Source organism: Centruroides vittatus, unplaced genomic scaffold (assembly GCF_030686945.1).
Source record: "Centruroides vittatus isolate TY-2023 unplaced genomic scaffold, ASM3068694v2 contig_400, whole genome shotgun sequence".
Taxonomy (NCBI): Eukaryota; Metazoa; Arthropoda; class Arachnida; order Scorpiones; family Buthidae; genus Centruroides; species Centruroides vittatus.
Window position 1 is genome coordinate 1280173 of NW_027122215.1, and position 21088 is coordinate 1301260.

General features: G+C 36.4%; 1 long non-coding RNA gene across 2 annotated transcripts in view; it reads left to right on the forward strand.

The window, feature by feature from the left end:
- The window catches only part of LOC136976413 (uncharacterized), a 198639-nt gene extending 196892 nt beyond the window's left edge, over positions 1-1747 (forward strand). Inside the window, exons 2-3 of one of the 2 annotated variants that reach the window (XR_010880926.1) lie at positions 1401-1501; positions 1573-1747. This is a non-coding gene — a long non-coding RNA (uncharacterized lncRNA). Of the gene's footprint in view, positions 1-1269; positions 1502-1572 lie in introns of both variants that reach the window. The other variant, XR_010880927.1, reaches the window with a different exon arrangement.
- The last annotated feature ends 19341 nt before the right edge of the window (positions 1748-21088 follow it).

A 21088-nucleotide genomic window follows, 5' to 3' on the forward strand; every position in this document is an offset into this window, starting at 1 on the left:
TGGTCGACTCGTTGGCAATTTCTTTGTACGAAACTCTTAAATGCCGTCGTTGCGTTTATGTGACGTACACGTTAGGGTAAATTGCTCTAGAAGGAAACACTTGTTACGACTCTGGCTCGAGTGCCTTTTCCTCGTGGCTACGTGCGGCGTGTCTTTAATTTACTGTCGTACAAATACAAATTACACGTAAGAGAGTTTCTTCGTTTCGGGTCGGTCGTCTCTACTGCAAATACAGTTGGAACGTTCTAGCAATTTCCGGTAGGATCTAACGCAAACTATCCGAATTCCGATTCGTCGTGAGTATAATCTTGGACTTTTTCTGCGCTAATCGGTCCCAGAAGACATCTCGGCACATCGTTCGATGGTCGTCCGTTTGCGCTTCGGATTCGAATCTTTTAGATTTAAAAAGGCAGCTGCGGTGAGCATTTTGCTTTTCTCGGAAGAATTTAGACATTAATTTTTTTAAGCTTTTGTTTTAATCGACTAATTGCAAACTTTTTTTTTCAGAATGAAGATGTTGGAGTGGTTTCGCCGGAGGTTCCGACGGAAGAATGCGGTGGCGCCGGAGGGAGGGGGTTCCTCGGACGGCTCCGATGAGACGTTCGAGGATCCGGTGGTGGACTTGGTCTCTGCCGAATGTTCGGTGTCGTTGGAGACCGTCGAGCGAGAGGCAGCGGGTGGTGACGACCTTCCCCCAGTGCGTGTGGCGTGGCACTCTCCCGGAGGCGGGAGAGTTCTGAGTCCATTCCACTTGGCCAAGGTCGTCAGGGATCAGCCAGCCACAGACCTTGTTGTGGAAGAAGTACGGCGTGACAACACCTTCGAGGCTTCTCGGATTTCGTTGTTACTTCGTATGTTCGGGTTGTCTGCCTCTTCGTCCACGCTCGCGACGTCGTCGCCATCGTCTTTCGGAAGTCGGAACGGGGAAGAATCGGAGGAGAGCGCCGCCGAAGTCGAGGGACCGCGGTTTTGTTGCTGCGGGTGGCTGCGTTTCCCTTGGCCTAGGCGGTGATCCTCTTCGATTTTCCCCAACTCGTCCTTTGCACCCGGATGCGACATTCTGACCGGATTCGACACTTTTCTCCCGGACTCGACACCTTTTCCCGGACGTGACTGTCTCCTACCCGGACGTGACCCACGGACTTGTCTCCCGAACGTGACACTCGATAGACGACAACGGATTTGACTCCCGATTCTGACCACCCGGACGTGACATTTGACCGACCTTTCTTCCCAAACAGCTGTTACGAGGATTGAGCTTCCGGTTAGGTTAGGTCAGGTCCTTCGCTCTCCTCATGACACTGTTCGGGAAGAAAGACTAGCTGATACAGGTAATAATGTTGACCTTAGATAATAAATGAATGAACTTCTTCTTTTCTCACTGTCTTTGTGTTTTGTAGGAACATTTGGGAGGGAGATACTTCTCCCTCCCCAACTTTACCACGAAGAGGACGAAGTGGCCATTTATCGTAAAAGTGAATATTTTCCGAAGTCTTCGATGGTAAGATCTCTTTCGTTTCATTTTCAACACATCTTATTCTCGTACGTAATTTACTGTTTTTCTGTTTTTAGACATGCCGAAGATGTTCTTCGATCACACGCACACACACACACACGGACATAACATCACTGTACACGAAGATATACACCGTTTAACCTTTACTCGAATTCTCGCACTCACGCACTTACACATCAAGCGCCTCGTTCTGTGTATGTAATTCGACACAATGAAACAACCCGAACACTCGCTTCCCACAAATCCAACCCCTGGGTCCTCGTCCCGGGAAGTGGAAACGCCAATTTTAAAGATTAAAGTACTTTAAATTGGCGGCCGAAGGGGCTCTGGTAATCACACTTCTTGCATGGATTAAATGGAATTTCACACATTAGCATAAATAATCGTTTTGTGATGAATTTTTCTGTTAAATTTAGTGTGGTAAGAAATTATCTGCGCACAAATCTCGCTCGTATTTCAGTATTGCTAACTCGTTAAAGATCTTCGTGCTTATCGTATATTTCATCATACTTGCAAGCATCATGGCAGCTGGTTTTGTTCATCGAGAACTGTCTTAAGCTGGAAAATTGATATATTTATTCACATTTTATGCGTCGCGGGCCGCAAAATATATGAATGCGGCCCGAGGACCGCAGGTTGCTCATCCCTGCCCTAGACCATCACTGACGCGCAATTAACTGATTGCCTCTAGAAGTCGGCTTTTTACAGCAACGCAGCTTCCCTGCCATCAAACACGGCACGCCACTGAATCTTATCATTTATTTCACATGTAGTATAGAAATTTGTAATAAGATACATAATGCAATTATAATAAAATATTAATTTTAATTAATTCAAACTACGTTAAAATATGAAAATTTATATTTTAGAAAATTCGGTGGAAGCGCTGCTTCCACCGCTTCCAATGACGGCACGCCACTGCCGTAAGCAATCCTATTATGGGTTTAACCAGTCCCACAATGGGGCGACCGAGTGGTGAGGGACGGGGCCCGACATATTCGGACGGACCATCCTTTGAAAAATTTCTGGGGATTTATCGACCCGCCGTTCACGTTTTAGGCTGAATACGACGGTTGCGACCTCTCCGATGTGTCGATAGGAATTTTTGAGTTTAACAGTTGATGTTGAAACCGAAAGTCTGATATATTGTAGACGAGTCCAGAATTACAAAATCAAGACCATCGGACTGAAGAGCCGATATGGTGGTTCTGTACGTGGATAGTAATAAACAAGACGGCAGAAAATGGGAAGCGACAAGAAATATTTAAACAAATATAACACTCGAAGGGTATACGTTCACCAGAGTGTATATGGAAGAAATTAAGACGAGTCTTTTCCAGTTAACTCGAGGGATTATGAGTTAGACCCTATGTATATATATTACAAATAAAAAAGGGTTAGAACCTCCGTATGAACGGAACTGAAGTGAAAGTGAAGTTTGAAAGAAATTGGCAAAATAATAGTTTTTCGTTTAAAAGTGGAATAACATTAAATTGCAGTTATTCCTCATACCACACGGTAACTTCTACAACACGGTTTCTCTCTAACACGGTAGGAAAATTGGGGATATCCCACGTAAAATACGACTTTCGGTTTCGCTCTGACACAGTTTGGAAAATCCGTACAAAATTTCACAATTTTTAAGTGTAAACTCCGTTATTCGATTATAGTGTTCACGATTTTCAGTTTGCACATTGAGTATGATGGGAAGATATGGATGGAGGTAGTGTTTTGTGATTATCTGGTAAGCATAGAACTGTGCCAGAGCTCTTTATTGCCATATAGGCTGCTTCATACTTGCTTGAGCGTCAATTTTGGGGGATAAGACCAAGGGTTAGAACCTCCGTATGAACGGAACTGAAGTGAAAGTGAAGTTTGAAAGAAATTGGCAAAATAATAGTTTTTCGTTTAAAAGTGGAATAACATTAAATTGCAGGTATTTCTCATACCACACGGTAACTTCTACAACACGGTTTCTCTCTAACACGGTAGGAAAATTGGGGATATCCCACGTAAAATACGACTTTCGGTTTCGCTCTGACACAGTTTGGAAAATCCGTACAAAATTTCACAATTTTTAAGTGTAAACTCCGTTATTCGATTTTCTTTTTATTCAAGCAAGCACGTGTGTCGTCTAAAATTTGCCCATAGATTTTAGAATATTGAAATTTTCAGTTTGTTTTGTGCCTTTTGTCGGGTTTGCTTTAATGAAAACTGATAGTATAATTTTTTCTTCCTTGCACTAGCTCTTCTATTCACCGATGCTGTTGTCGTTGCTTTCAGACCGTCATTATGTTTTGTTTTTATACTTATAGATTAACCTTCGTATTTAATACAAGTTTATAAACACTTTTAGATAAGTGTTATTAAACTTTTTTAATCATGAGTAAAATAACGAACGAAATACGGCTATATCTCGGTACTCGAACAATTCGGTGTTCGAACACAAATTTTGGCAAACAGTCGCTCGGTACTTGACTGAACAAACGTGACCTGCTAAAACAAATTATCAGTTAATTAATAACATATTTTGTCATCTATAGCAATTTCTTATGATAAAAATAAAAAATATGAGAATGTTGCTGATACTTCCGATCAACATCAACAAAAAAGCTGAGATGACGACTGTACTTCTCGTAAAAAGAAAACGCTTGCGTTTAACTACAATTAATATTAATGCATAATACAATATTGGGGTTGTTAATTAATTATTAATTGGAAATAAATTATCAATTGCTTTAATAAACACATTTCTCTTAGTAACGTAGTGTTTGCGAATTCGGCCCATGATTGGCTATGATTCTGGAGTAAAGCAAGACATCAGGATTACAACAAAATTTATTGTATCAAAAAACAAATCTTGTAATTTTCAAGAACTTAAAAATTAAATATCACATCAATCGATCAAATCTCCGAGCCAAATTTCCATACAATCTCAGCAGGTGAATAATACCCGTACAATATAAAATACAGTATTAAGACCAAGCACAACTAAAACAAATTAATTCTTTAAAAACACTAAAAAACTTTAGGTTATAATCCAAGTAAAATAAACTACTCTTTAGCTCCGACTTCGAGTGAGTTATTTAGACAATAAAGAACGAAAAAATGCTATACTTTGATCAACTTCTTTATTTCATTTACCACATGCATTTCGCAACGCCTCATCAATGGGTAGTTGAGTCTCGGTAACCCATTCCTTTTATGCTGGGTGATGTTTTCCCAGCATGCATCTATCTGCATACCGTCATTCAGGTTTTTTTGCTTTTTTTTTTTTTTTTTTAACTCTTTCCGCCCTGTGGGCACTAAGAGGGCCTCTTTTAGTAGGCCCATTATGGGTTCGGCCAGGCCCACAATGGGGTGAGCGGGTGGTGAGGGACGGGGCCCGACATATCCGAACGGACCACCCCCGAAAAATTCCTGGGGATTATTCGACCCGTTCGGATTCGATCCCGGTCCCCCAGAGCGGTAGGCTGCCACCTTTACCGCTCGGCATCCGGCCGTCCGTCATTCAGGTTAATTAAATTTGCATATTCTTTTCTACAAAAATGTTCTATTATTCTACGTTTTAAACAATCTTCTTTTTATAAAGTATTTTCACATTATTTCTATCTATTTTACAAAATTTATTTTTATAATGTAGGTACCACGGCGATTCTTCTCATTTTAATCTTATTGCTGCCTCGTGCTCTTTTAAACGTGTTTCCAACTTCCTTCCGGTTTCTCCAACGTAAGACTTCGTTTGTGGACAAGTACAAGATAATTTATAAATTACACCTGCAACATCAAGTTTGTTTAACATATTTGTATCATTTCTTTTCTTTTCTTTCGAAGACACAATGTAGTGGTGGCAGCCTACCGCTCTGGGGGACCCGGGATCGAATCCGAGCGGGTCGAATATCCCAGGAATTTTTCGGGGGGTGGTCCGTTCGAATATGTCGGGCCCCGTCCCTCACCACCCGGTCGCCCCATTGTGGGCCTGGCCGAACCCATAATGGGCTTTCTAAAAGAGGCCCTCTTAGTGCCCACAGGGCGGAAAGAGTTAAAAAAAAAAAAAAAAAAAAAAAAAAAACTTAAACACTGGGCGAATTTTTCATCCTTTTTATTCGGTTGGAACGCTTTTTTATTACATAACGCGTTTCGGGCCGAAAATAAAATACTATAAAATAAAAAACTGTTTTACGATCTGTTACGTCATTTGCATAGCGACAAATATTAAAAATACTAAAAGCGGGAAAAAATAGCAATGGCCACGTGCTATGTTCTAAAAAAATCACCGCTAAACCCCCCGAATAATTTTATCGGAAAAGAAACCTATTAAAAAAAAGGAACATTCCCCTGCTAATGCTCGACCAGACATATGCAAATTAAAAATAGATCGTGCTCCGCAGTTGAGGTGGAGGAGTACGAGCTCAGTGTTAGACAACACACCGGAAGACGAATCTCAGGTATGGTTTCACGAATATGATTTGTGAAAGAATAACCCCGTATACCTCTACAGATTGATACTAAACCTTCCTTTTTTATGGAATTTTTATCAAGATTCGTACCCTTGGACTATTACATCCGTCTAAACTACCGAATGAGGTACGGACCAGCTTTTAACGGTATACAAGCTCTTACCAGGATTTAGAAGGTAACAACCTCTAAAAAACTAATTATGTATACTGTCACGATATTTATTTTAAATATTTGTATATAGTCATCTCTCACTTTTTAATGTTTAGTTGGCTGAAGAGGGGCATCGGCCCGAAACGCGTTATGTAATAAAAAAGCGTTCCAACCGAATAAAAAGGATGAAAAATTCGCCCAGTGTTTAAGTTTACGTCACTACATTGTGTCTTCGAAAGAAAAGAAAAGAAACGAAAATACAAAACACGGTTTCCTCAAGATAGATATTTGTATCATCTTTGTTTGACATTTACTATATTCAACAATTTGTTCTTTTGTTTTGCCACGATACATAAAGATTTCTCGGTCGCCGTCGGGGTTGCCGGTTTCGCGGATTAAGACACTCAGAGAAGAGTTTGTTCTTTAAAATATTCTATGAACTTTTATGAAAAACTTCAATAATTTCGAAACCAATGCTGTTACTTTTTACAATGTGCCATGCTCATTTGAGTATTATTATTGTTTTTTACAAATACAGTTATATCTAAAATGTTGTTAAATATTTACTGCAGATTTTGACATATAATTGAACTTATTATACTTATATACTTAAATCGGCCCAAAGTTAACGAACTTAAGCATTTAAATCTTTAACGAGTTTTATTAATTTATAATTTAAATTTTAAATCGTATTTCTGACCCATTATCAACAGTTGAACGATTTCTAACTGATTTTGTTGGATTTCCCGCTCAATTCCGTGGTTGAAAATATGCATATCATTGGCTGTCAACTGTATATTTAAAACTTAAATTTGAAAAATAAACAGTTTTAAAAAATTAAATTTCATGCTTTATTGTTTTTGTAACTCTCTCTGCCCTGTGGGCACTCAGAGGACCTCTTATAACAAGCCCATTATGGGTTCGGCCAGGCCGACAATAGGGCGGCTGGGTGGTGAAAGACGGGGACTGACATATCCGGATGGACCACCCCCGAAAAATTTCTGGGGATTTTTCGACCCGTCCCGATTCGATCTCGGGTCCCCCAGGGCGGCAGACTGCTAACCTTGACTGCTCGGCCATCCAGCCATGCTTTCATTAATTAAAAAACTTCAACTGACTAAGGATGATCTTGGAAACAGTGTAAATTTATGTTCTCCATCATAAAGAATTATTTGTCTACAATTTTTTTTTCGAGCGAACTTTTTTTGGTTACATCATATTTTAGAAATATTTTCTTCCTATTTTGCGATTTGATATGTAATTGTAGAGGTAATGGATATTTTAAAACTCTCTCCGCTCTGTGGACACTAAGAGAGCTTTTTTTCATGCCAATCGTTGATTCAGCCAGGCTCACAATGGAGCGGCCGGTGTTGAGGAACGGGAACCGACATATCCGAAGTGGTCATCCCCGAAAATTCGCGAAGTTCTTAAAAACTCGGTTCTGGTCCCGGGTCACCCATAGCCGCAGTCTGACATTAACTGCCTCGGCCAGCTCGGCTGAGATAATTTAAAAAAAAAAATTGTTATCTTTCCGGTGCTGCTTTTGAGGATACAAAAGCGAGGTCAGTTTACAAAGAAAAAGAAAAATAACAGTAAAAGTTGTACAATTAATCAAAATACTTATTAAACAAGTAATTTAACTAAATTACTTTTTAAAATTAATTAGGAATCGCAGTTAGTTACTTTTCAGAGTAACTAGTTACAATACCCCTATGAGGAGGCCGGATGGCCGAGCGGTCAAGGTGGCAGCCTACCGCTCTGGGGGACCCGGGATCGAATCCGAACGAGTCGAAAAATCCCCAGGAATTTTTCGGAGGGTGGTCCGTTCGGATATGTCGGGCCCCGTCCCTCGCCACCCGGTCACCCCATTGTGGGCCTGGCCGAACCCATAATGGGCCTACTATAAGAGGCCCTCTTAGTGCCCACAGGGCGGAAAGAGTTAAAAAAAAAAAAAAAAAAAAAAATACCCCTATGAGATTCTTAATGCTTACCAGTGACCGAGTGGATAAAACCGCCAAACACTGGTCGTGGATTCAAGTCTCATCAACGAGCTAGCCACCTGCAGTTTTCCGAAAAATTTCTGTTGTTTTTTTCGACCCACCTGGCTTTCGAATCTCTCAAACCTCAAGGTTGACACTTTAATTAACCGCTTGGTTATCCGGCCAATCAGTCATAACTTTGTATAGTATTTGTTTAGAGGCAGTTTTATTCTATAGCAACATTTTGTAGAATGTACTGTATTTATAAAAAAATGTGTTTTTTATAATTGCATATTCTAGTTTAATTTTATTACAATTATAAAAAAATATTTAATTTTAACACAGGTGACAGACAGCTTGAATCGAGAGGTTACTCGCCATATTCCAGTTACACAAAAAATGGTTATTACTAGTAACATCTTAAATAGGTAGAAAGCTCATTTTCTCGTATTTTAAAGGCTATACAGGAACTGGAAATTTGGAATAGAAGTAATAGAGTCCTTGGAAATGGTTTTGAGGCTTGACAAAAATGCAAAAATTAAGCAGTTATTTGTTTCTTCAGATTTCATCGTAAAATTCTAAACAATTACGATTGTTGAAGTTGAATTTCACTATAACCAGACTTTTTACTGTTTCAATTGCCATTCTGTTTCGTTCATCTGTCCACTGAGATAAATACTCTTTCGGTGGTGGCATTGTGTGCGGGAATTAAAAACATAAATGCAAGGATAAGGGTTCCTAATCTTTTTCGTATATTGTCCCCTTTTAAAAAAGTATTTTTTCTGTCCACTCATTCAATGTTATGTACTTTATACGTGGTATATTATACAATATTATATATAATATAACCTCTGATATAATTTTTAAAAAGCATTTATTGAGAGCAGGAAAATTGTGTAAAATTTTAAATATTTGCAAAGTTTTAGCCATTCCCGCAAACTTTCATCGACCCTACCGACTCCGTCAAGAAACCCTGAGTTAATATAATAAAATTGAAATATTTAACAAAATATTTCAATTTTACAATTAATAAATCACAAAAAGGGCAATTGTAAATTACTTATCAGCAGTTTATAATAAGTTTAAATTTGATTTTGTACTCGACTTTTTCAACGAAACACCAAAACACTTTGGGTTTTCAACGTCAATCGGCATAAGAAAGCTGCGCAGCAGCGCCGAATGGATAAAATGGAACGAGCAGCTCTTCGCCTGCCGTTCGTCATTACCAGACGAACGACAACCCAGAACTCACCACGTGGAGGTGGCTGCTACAGAGTTCCACCAAGAGTTGGAAAGAATCTAACTCCACAAGTGACGAACATCACTTGTCGAGTCGAATTCTTCCTAACTCGCACGATGAAAATATTCATAATTACCTCTGAATTCAGCTATTCGAAACTCACTATATTATTACTATCTGAACTAAGAAATGCAATATTACAACAACTAGTAATAAAGAAAGACGGAAATCTATAAATACACCTGGTCGTAATAAAATGCACGTTAGGGTCACAAAATTTAGTTCAATCTCATACCGAACCTCATTAACCAAAAACAATATAAAAAAAATACTCGCCCTGCGCGCGATTTAATAAACCGGGACACAGAAAGCCTTCTCCATCTCCGATCGGCCTCTTCACTCGAGCGGGCCTTAAAGAAACGAAACACAAAAAGCCTCACCGTCTTTTGTCCTCACCCGAGTGGGCCTAAAGATGCAAAACACAGGGAGCCTTGGATCCTCCCGTTCTTGTATCTTCCTTCTTCGCCCTACGCGGGCCTCTTCGCCCTGCTCGGGCCTTTTCGCTCTACGCGGGCCTCTTCGCCTTACGCGGGCTTTATTAGAACGGGTTGCTGTCTTCGTCTTCATCCGAGCGAACCTTAAGGATGCAGAACACAGTTAGTTTGAGTAAAGAGTAAAGAGTAACTCGAATAAAAAGGCCGACGGGAAATTTCATCTCTACTCGAGCGGGCCTAAGAGAAAGGCGACACAGAGAGCCCTTTCTGCCTCCCGTACATTACTGAAGTTTACTTAATCACATTTTTTTCTCAAATCTCAAAGAAACGCGGAACTTTAGAACAAATTTACGTTTAACAATAGCCTCCTACAATAGAAAACGCCAAATGCATTCTAAAAATTCGTTACGTATTGTTAGAATGTATTGTTTAGAACGCGTGAGGTATTATGATTCCGTAATATTTTTACGTCACGCGTTACGTAAAAACATTAATCGATTAGAAATATTTCAGAAAGGATTATTTTATTATAATAATGTTCATTAGAAACAGGATTACTTTATGTTTTTTAAGTTAAAATAATGCTTTCTGTTTTCTAATAAATAAAATTATAAAAATGTCGAATCATTCATTTATTCTAAAGTAATGTTATCTGTATTTTTGAAAATCCAAAGAGGAATTTGTAATGATTGTGGCCCTTTGCACGCCAGGTAATGCTATCAGAATGTCTTAGTAATTCACAAATTTCAGAAATGTTCGACAAAAGGTGCTTAAGCTTGAAAGTGGGCAAACAAAATTTCTGAAATTTTGCAGGGTGATTTGATTATTAAAGTAATCGATGACATCAAATTTTGGCGGTTAAAGGTCGAGGAATGGAAAGATAATGGGGGTCGGTAGGGTCAGACTTAGTGACGATTTTACTCGTTATTAGCATTTACAATTTTTTAAAAAATACTCGCCTATACCCCAAAATTACAGCTTTCTGCCATTTTATAATAGTTAAAAATATAAGAAATATTTTAATAAAATATGATAACAGCCACCAAACTTTTTAATGTAGCCGAGAAATTGAGCAACTCGTTGCTGGTTCATTTCTCAATGAAAAAAGTTAATGAAATTAAAAGTACTAAAATTCCAACAACAAAGGAAATCTTTAATTTAAAATAAAGCCTTTCAAACACATCTGAAGTGCAATATATACAATACATGGTGTTTCCGTCATACATATAAGTATAATATTTAACTTTTCAACCTGGACAGTATAAATAGAAAAATATTTTAAAATTTTTACAAGAATGCTCTTAATATCAATGAGTAAAGAATCTACAATATGCTGAATACAATATGCACTGTACATCTGCTACCTTCTAAATGCTTAATGTCTTGTCTTAGCAATGCAAATACATTATTTTTTCCGACATGTCCACATGACCCAAAATTTGTTACAGTTGTCTCCTTCAAAAGCAACACATTTTTGAGAACAATTAATTTTTCTCAGTGTATTTGTTAACAAGTCTTTAATGGTAGCTGCTTTTTTGTTTGAGACTGATGTCATCTGGACAAGTTTATATTCAATTCCAATAGTTTTGTGAATAAAATAATGAATTATAACTGGAAATATCTTTGCATCTTTGTGATTGCTACTATCAGTTGTAATTTTTATGAATGGAATATTTTTTAACTCTTCTACCTGTAATGTCTTTTCTAATGAATAGGATGCCAAACACCTTTAATTAACCGGCAGAAGAAATTCGCGTTGCTACTATCGAGTCATTGAAAATTTTGGAGTTCAATTTATTTGTGAATCTACAAGTTTAAAGCTGAAATGACGTATGGCTGTGTGGCAGAGACGTTCTACAATTCTGGAATACATTTCTCAATCCGAACATTGCTTCCAGTTGATGTAATATTTTTCTTGCGACAATCTGTTTCCAGATGTTGCTCTAATGATGTCTTCCCATTATAAGCAATATTCAGAGTTTGGTTACAAATTGGACAAAATGCTTCATCATCCTTGTACAAAGGTCTAGAGCTCTAGTCAATCTTAGTTCTAAATTATGCCGCTACGGCGAACAGCACCAGTCGCGGGAATTGGATTTGTCGTGGTTACACGTGGGTCTTGTCTTTGTTCAGTCTTGATTAATAATGCTACTGCTTAATAATGTACTGCATTAGTACAGTATATGCTTATCATTTGTTTGTCATACTGTCAACGTTGTCGAACTCGTTACACGTTAAATAAAATGGAATGTAGTTTGTGGGTTTAAAATATACCGGTACAATACTTGTGTTTTTTATCCATAATTATAAATTATAAATGCTTTGTTCGAAATTATTAGATAAAAGTGAAAATAAAATAAATTTATGAACAGACACCTTGCTAAAAATAAACTCTATTCTATAAAAAATTAATATTGTAAGATTATCAGATGAAACTACGAATAAAATAAAACACAGGAAGTCTTAAAATTTGATATTTTTCCACTGAGAGAAGTGCTATTATTAGTAGTAATTGAACGTTCTGTAATATACATAAGTATATAGCCTAAAAACATTACTGTTTGCATTAATTATAAGTTCATTACTTACATGACATACGCAACCATAATATTGTCTGGATATTATTTTGGAAAGGATACTTAGAAATAACCAGATCTATGACAGTTATCTATATATATAAAAACGAATGTATGTCTGTCTGTGTGTGTGTCTGTGTGTCTGTCCTTCATGCATTACCACACCATTTATCCGATTGCCATGAAACTTTGGAAAGTTGTTTAATACACTCCCGCGAAGGTTTGTGGCATATGTGAAGACCACTATTTCCCCCCTTTCAAAAATATATTTATATATGGATTAAGGCTTTCATGTCCAACAGATGGCGCTAACTTCTGACAACCTAAGTTGGCTTTTCTGTGAGGCATTATGCTTTTCTGTTAGAATGGACTAAAGCAGATCATTTTCTATCTATCTATATAAATAAAATATAACGTTTGTTTGTTCCTACCGATTCCTTTTGAATTTTGACACAACGTTGCATTCGAATACGCAAGTGTTTGTATATAATATACACGTCTAAATTCCCCCTACTGGGGGAAATGGACGGGATTAAGGCTTACCGTGAAGAACTCGGCTTCTATTATACTATTTTACATGCGGTTTTTTGCGTTTTTGATTGCATTTTAATAGGTTACGTCAACAGAATATACACTAAAAAGGGATTTTTCGATATTTCCTTGCGACGGAGAGGGACAGGATTAAGGCTTACCGTGAAAAACTTGGCTTCTATTATACTATTTTAGATGCGGTTTTTTGCGTTTTTAATTGCGTTTTAATAGGTTACGTCAACAGAATATACACTAAAAATGGATTTTTCGATATTTCCCTGCGGGGGAGAGGGACAGGATTAAGGCTTACTGTGAAGAACTCGACTTTTATTATACTATTTTAGATGCGTGTTTGATTGCGTTTTAATAGGGTACGTCAAGAGAATGTACACTAAGAAGGGATTTTTTGAAATTCCCCCCACGGGGAGGCGTTATACATTTATAATAGATACATTTTGAGCCACAGCAACGCGTGGCCGGGTCTGCTAGTAATATATAAAACTATTAGGTTTAATTTTCCTTTTTGAACCACTCATTATAATGTACTTAATGATATTTTCCATTTCATATTTCTGTTTCCATTCCTTAAAATCACTAAATGAATTTTATGTCTGAATATTATTAGATATAAAAATGTCATGTACAGTACCTTGCCGAAATTTGACAATATTTTTTTTCTGATATTCACTTAAACACAAACTACATTTAAATATTTTTAAAACTATCTTTGCTGTAATCCTTTTCGTGTTTTTCTCTCATGTGTTTGCTTAAACTTTGTTTATATTCAGGGCCGGATTAATCCACTTTGGGGCCCTAGACATTTCCTTCTTATCGGGCTCCCTCTCTCTCCCACAAGAAATAGAGCGCACAAAAAATATAAAACAATAAATAAAACAACACTAAATAATGTGAAAAACTAAAACAAATCTTAAATTTTTATTAATAAAAAATATTTAATATACAACAATAAATTTTAGTTTTTCTAGAAAAGTTTGAACAGTTTGTTTATAAATTAAAAATTTTAATAATAATAATAATCAGCACAGTCGATTATTATTCCTTTTATTAATTATTTACACAGGAATAATAATAAAAAAAATAATAATCGACTGTGCTGATTATTATTATTAAAATTTATGATAATAATAAGCGCAGACCCCAAACGGTTAGGAGTTGAAAGTTGAAATTTGGTACACAGTTATGGTACAGTACGTCACGAGAACGTACACTAAGAAGGGATTTTTCGAAATTTCCCCACGGAGAAGAGGGAGAGGATTAAGGCTTACCCAGAAGAACTCGGCTTCTACTGTAATATTTTAGATGCAATTTTTCGTTTTTAACTGCGTTTTAGTAGGGTACCACGTGGGGATGAAAAAAGTTTAATTCTTCCGACGCCTACTAATCTCTTTGAAAACCTCTAAATTTACATTAAAATTATATAATATTAAATATTAATAAACAAAGAAATAATGTATATATAAAGCTCGGATAAATAAATTATCTAAAACGTAAATTATTTTAAACGTGTTAAAATACTGTATATTACGAAGTTTAAAAATTTGAATTTATACAGAAGTAATTACAATTTTGTGCTTATGTGTATAAAAACATTAATAATTTAAATAGATAAATTTAAAATATAATTAATTTTATTTGAACAAATGAAATTTTATGTAAATTCTAAATACTTTCGTCGATAAAAAGTTACGCAAAACCCGGCTCGCGGCTATCTTTCAACAAGCGTGTAAAGATTACTGTCGCGGTCATATTGCGCGCCAGGATAATGACGTAAGAGTGCTTTCAAATTGTTATCCTTACATTAAAAAAAGATGACAGAGGCTCGCCGCCTTCGCTGTCATCGGCGCATCAGTCGTTTGCGGGTCTTGGAGCGCCGGGCACGTCCATATGACGCACTCTAAGGGCTGTTTCACTCTATGACCAAATGGACCGACCGGTCCGACTGCAAGTCGTGTTGCCATGGCAACAGCAGTCGGCCCACCGACTGGTCGTTCCAGTCGGACAGATTTAAAAAGTTAAATATTTGTAGTCGGGTCGGAGCAGTCGGTGAGCTATAGCCAATGAAAGCTTCGAAACTACAACCAATCAGACTTTGGATATATGAAAACTATCGAATCAATCAAACATAACTTTACATTATATATATATTGCTAATTTATTTAAAATTTCCCTTGTACCTTATTTCTTTCATATCTGCTTAAATTTTATATGGGAACATATATGACTTTAACATATATATTAAAAAACATTATCGACGTAATGAGAAAAGATGGTATTATTTAGACTTTTCGTAAGAATTTATAAACGAAGTAAGATTATATCCGCAAAGTTTAACCAGGTAGATTACAAAAATATTTTGAAAATTAGAAAAACTTAAAACGATTTCTAACACGCGTTCCGATTGGTCCTTACGAGTCGGCCACCGACATATAATCGTACTCACAAGTCAGTGTGAATGCTTTTACTACTAGTCGGTCCGATTATGGGATCGGTCGGATCGGACCGGTCGGTCTAGTCGGTCATAGTGTGAAACAGCCCTAAGACATCGCTCTAGGTCGACGGAGTCGGACAAAGCGCGCGTTTTGGGGTGGGAGAAAGTGAGACGGGCCTTTGGTCGAATTTCCCGAAACGTCCAGGACAGCCGTTTTGACCGGATTTCCGGGAGGCGTCGGTGGCAGCGGATACTTCGGGACGCTGCTACCGATGGCTAGACCACAAACACAAGCGATAGTACGAGCGTAAACGGCTGCATAGCTTACATCTGACATCGAAACGATAGATTCTATCCCGCACTCGCAAGTGTGACGGTTCATATAATTGGCCGATGTATTAGCGTTTCCGATTGGCTTCTAACGCGTAGCCGCCAACGCTACCGCTTTTGATGGAATAATGTTCTACTTCTTCGCCGCCGAGCGTTCGCCGCTTTCGCTGTAAACTTGTAAACCTGACTCAAAGTATTAAGCATTTACTCTAAGGCGAAGCAAACTCGAACGGATTGGGACTTCTCCGTCCTCTAGCCAATGGTAATCGCCGTGGCTTGAGAGCGCGCGCGTTTGAAGGCATCTCGTATTTGTGTCTAGTGATAGGATTCTGGAAAATAAAGAAATTCTCGAGAAAATTGATCTTCGAGATAATTTAGACGAGCTCGGTAAATTAATCAACTAAACTGCAGTAATATTGATATAATTCTGCTTAGGTTTCGAAGCATTTTTGATTAGATTCTGACGATGGCATTAACCTACATTCTTTTTGTTTCTCATAATTTCTTCATTGCCAAATAATGAAACATGTTCGACAATGAAGAAATTTATTAGTTATTTTCGTAAATATTTTTTGTCGGATATATTAATATGAACAAATTTTAAAATACAAAAGGAATAATAATCGTCATATCTGTGAACTTGACATTAATTTATTTTTTTCCCACGCCCTGTGGGCATTAAGAGGACCTTTTTCAGGCCAATCGTGAGTTCGGCCAGTACTGAGGGATGGGATCCAACATATCCGAGACGGACCACCCCGAAAAATTTTGGAATTTTTCGATCGCCCTAATTAGATCTCGGGTACCCAGAGCGGCAGGCTGACGCCTTAACCCCTTGGACATCCGGCTGGCAACATTTTAATTTATGCAATAAATAGTCCTGTATTGTTCCGACAAACAACGAAAGGCTGCATCACCATTCCTTCTGATACTTGAAAGAGGTCTATCAGTGGGCGAGCGGATAAAACCACTGAACACTGATAGTTGGTCGAGTTTTCGCGCCTGACCAACATCCTAGCCGCATAGAGTTTTTCTGGTTTTCTTTATCTCAATAGGAGCCAGCTTCGTATAGAAGTCAGCTCGGAAGGCTTTCTATCAGAAGGTGGCATATATCCCTTGGATGATCATCCGTGTATTGCACTATCTTCTTCCATCGATCCAATTCAATTTAATTCTGAAAGCGAAATCCTCCAATCTGTAATTTAAAAAAATTTTTTAACATTCGAACTTCGTAACAATTAAACATAAATTATTACTTTAACAATCACTATATCAACAAATTACAATATTGTTTACTTACAAGAGCAGAAGAATGATCCGTTCGAATTATTTTGGTTATTCGTCGTTTTATTCTCTATAATTTTAGTTTTTTCATACGATTTCGAAGAAAGACAAGCAAGACACATCATAAAAAGTATTGAATTTATATAATTTAAATTAAGAAATTAAATAATTTTAAGATTATTTAAAATTAAAGAATTTTCTTTTGTATATTTTAAGAATTTTTGAAAGACATATTTCAACAAGAGGAAAATGAGTGCTGCAGTTTCTTCTGTCGGTGCAGGAATTCGAAATTGAAGAAAGGCACGCACTTGAATATTTTAAAGAAATATTGGAAGACAACCAACAACTCCAGAAACGTCTTTTGCGAATATTGGAAAGAAATCGTCTCCATTTTCGAACCGGAGAAATTTATAGATTAAGTACAAGTCATTCCCGGTCTTGAATCTAAAGTTTACTACTGGTTAATAAATAAAATTAATTACTGCATTAGTTTTACTTGCGGTAGTATTTCGCATCCGTATCGACATATGAAATGTCAACTATCTGGTTATCCCTATTGCCAGAATAATAGCTTATGTTTTACCATATCTCTTTTCCAAGACCATTGCTTGTACGAATATAATTTTGGAAATTTCAGACTTCGTGTTCCTCTAACCCAGCATGTCAAACTCATATGATATTGCGGCCACATGATCTATTTTGTATAAGTCGGGGCCGCATGTTTTCAATGTTCAAAAAATTAATAAAATACGGTTTTTAGAATGATTATGTATTTATTAGACTCAATGTATTGTATATTATACGTACTGTACATAGACATTTTATATTTCATATTATTTTTTAAACTTAAACTATAAATATTTTATATTTTTTATAAAAAACAAAAATAAAAGTTATAATAAAAAATAAACAAAATCACAGTTTAATATTACTTTTTAGAAGATATTTGACAACGTTTTTCACAAAGCGAGTCATCAAAATTTGGTTGAATATATTGAGCTGATGCAATTTTTAAAACTGATGATAAATGTTGATCGGTTAACCTCGACCTTTCTGAATTTTTATTTTTCATTAAAGAAAATAGTTGCTCGCATAAATAAGTGCTTCCTAACATAGCCAGTATACGGGTAACAAACGATAACATTTTAGGAAACCGATCTACAGATAAATCTGTATAAAAATCTGGAATTCCAACATCCATGTATTTTTGCTTCAGCAAATTATCACATTGGATTTCAATTAATTCCATTTGTAAGTTTTCATCAACAGTTTCAATATCGATAGATAGAGGCGAAGTAAAAAGACTAAATTGTAATTCACAGCTTTTAAAATCAGAAAATCTTCGATCGAATTCCGTTTCTAACAATTTAATTTGGTGAGCATATTCTGTAAATTTTAATTTAGGTGATTTAGGCAATAGATATTGACAGCTTTCAAAGTGAGACAAGTTTTCTTTTGCTATTTGTTTTTGCGAAAGTGACAATTTTTGTTTGAAGGCGTTAATATTATCAAATAGCGTTGTAACAACATGATTTTTGCCTCGAAGCTTAAGATTAAGTTGATTAAGATGACTCGTAATATCAACCGAGAAAGCCAGGTCCTTTATCCATTTTTTAATTCAGCACATTCATAATTTTTTGTTTTCAAGAAAATTATGATTTCGTCCAGCAATGTGAAGAATCGTTTTAGCACTTTATGACTCGAAAGCCAACGAACTTCCGTATAATGTGGTAGATCGGTGTATTCACATTCAATATCTTCCAGAAATGAAGCAAATTGACGATTATTAAGTCCACGTGCTTGAATATAATTTACAATTTTGGTGACTATTTTTAAAACATGTCCGATATTTAAAACTTTGGAGCGCAGTACTTGCTGGTGAATAATACAATGAAAATGTTCAAAATTATTATTACCATGCTGTTTGCATGTTTCTTTTAATCTTGCAACAACTCCTTTAGTAATACCGGTCGTGGTAGGTGCACCATCAGTTGCGAGACAAACCAACTTTTCCAATGGTAACTTATACTTCTTCAAAACTTCCATAAGTGCATCAAAAATATCAGCTCCAGTGGTTGTATTATGCGTAGGAATGATTTCCAAAAGTTCTTCATTTATTTTTAAATTAACATCGCATCCGCGAAACGAATACACTTTGTTGTTTTTGAAGAAGTGATTTCAATTCCGACAATTTGTCTTCACGAAGTTTTGCAACGTATTGGTCAGTTTCTTTTATGATTTCTGTCATAGTGCCTTTTAAGATTATATTCCTTAGGAACTGAAATAGCGTTTTTACGTATCAAGCATAATATTTTATTCTTGTTTTGGACACAAAAATATTGCAATTCCCATTTTTCTTGAAAATTACGATGTACTGTACCTCTTCAATTGACCTTTTCTTACTCATTGGTCTTGAAGTTAGTCAAATTTTAAATACCTCTTTTCAAATTAAACAAAACGTTTATGACAACTATTTGACGTTACATGAACTTACAAGGTTTACGAGATTTACAAATCACAAAAATTACAACGTTTACAAAGCAGATTCACACAAACAGTCAAAGTTCCAAAAGTCACTATTCCTGAACAGATCCGTCGAAAAGACACCTTGCGACGTATACTTCGGATACAGTTACTCGGAACACTCCTCCCGTCACTCGTCACGGCAAAAGTAGACGAAACACAAACATCCGCCTTGAAGTTCCAGCAAAAACTTGACTTTTGCGCCAAAACCTTTTCTTTTATACGGATTGTAGCAATCGCTGATGGACCAATCAGCGCGTAGCAGTCTTCCACGTCTCAGTCTTTGTTTTTCCCTTATGTACAATAGGAGTACACATTTTACATCTATTACACGCTTGTGACCCTCTCCGACAGGTAAGTCGGTTTCCACAGTCATTTTAAAGATTAGATGGAGAACTGAGAAGATGGCAGGTATTAAAAATAATGCAGTTCAGTCTCCTTTTAATGATTATAACTCCAAGTGGTCACAAAGAGTACAGTTGCATAACAGACCGTCTCAGGCATAATAATAACTGCTGCCCAGTTAGATGCGTAAATTTATAAACATTTTTTAATATGGAAACTGGACAATGCTTGCAATAATTTACACATCAGAATTAAATAACTACCTAACTTTCAATTTACAACAGAATGTATATAACTGTTTTATTTTTTCTTTGAATATTTATTCTCACAGGCAAGAAATTCATTTCCAACATTGTTTCTTTCTTCCTGGTCATGAAGAGAAGAAATATAAATATGTTCTAAATTTTACTCACGCAAAATTGCACTTCCTGCTGAACATCTATTTGAATCTATAAACACAAGCATGTCTGGCAAGGAAGCATCAAAGGTCTCTCCTTCATGAGACAAAGTGAATACATTCAAAGTGAATACTAAGACAAACAGGAATGTTCTTGCAGAAAGAACATAAAGGTGATATATTTATATATATATATATATATATATATATATATACATAAGTAAATAAATAATTATATATATATATATATATATATATATATATATATATAATTATTTATTTACTTGTAATGTATATATATAAAGAATATCATAGCAACAATACAAGTTTTGGGTAAAAAAATTTAGGGGCTTGACCCATAACATAACAACCCCCCTTTGTCAAAAAATTGTAGGTATACATGATCCATCTGGTCTGAACGGAAAAAATTTCCATTTCTTCTGTTTATAATAACTAACAGATAAAATGGAATAAAGGAAAGGAGGCACTACACATTGCAAAGTATGTCACACAAATGTGATCTCTGTGAGCAATACTTTTAACAAGGATAAATGAGTAAAATTGTTAAAACACAATAAATCCACATTCTCCCTCTTTGCTGTGTGCACTGCAGTTTTCTTATTTCTAATTTTCCTAATCAGTCAGTTCTCTTCTGAAAAATCTCCATCTGCTTGTTTTAACCAAGAAAAGAAAGAAGATACGGATTTTAATGCTACGCCTTTGCCTTCTTGTTCAGCTGGATCAGTACTCTGTTCCCACTGTGTGAAAGCATCTTCTGATATTAGTTCTTCATCATACAGCAGATCAAACATA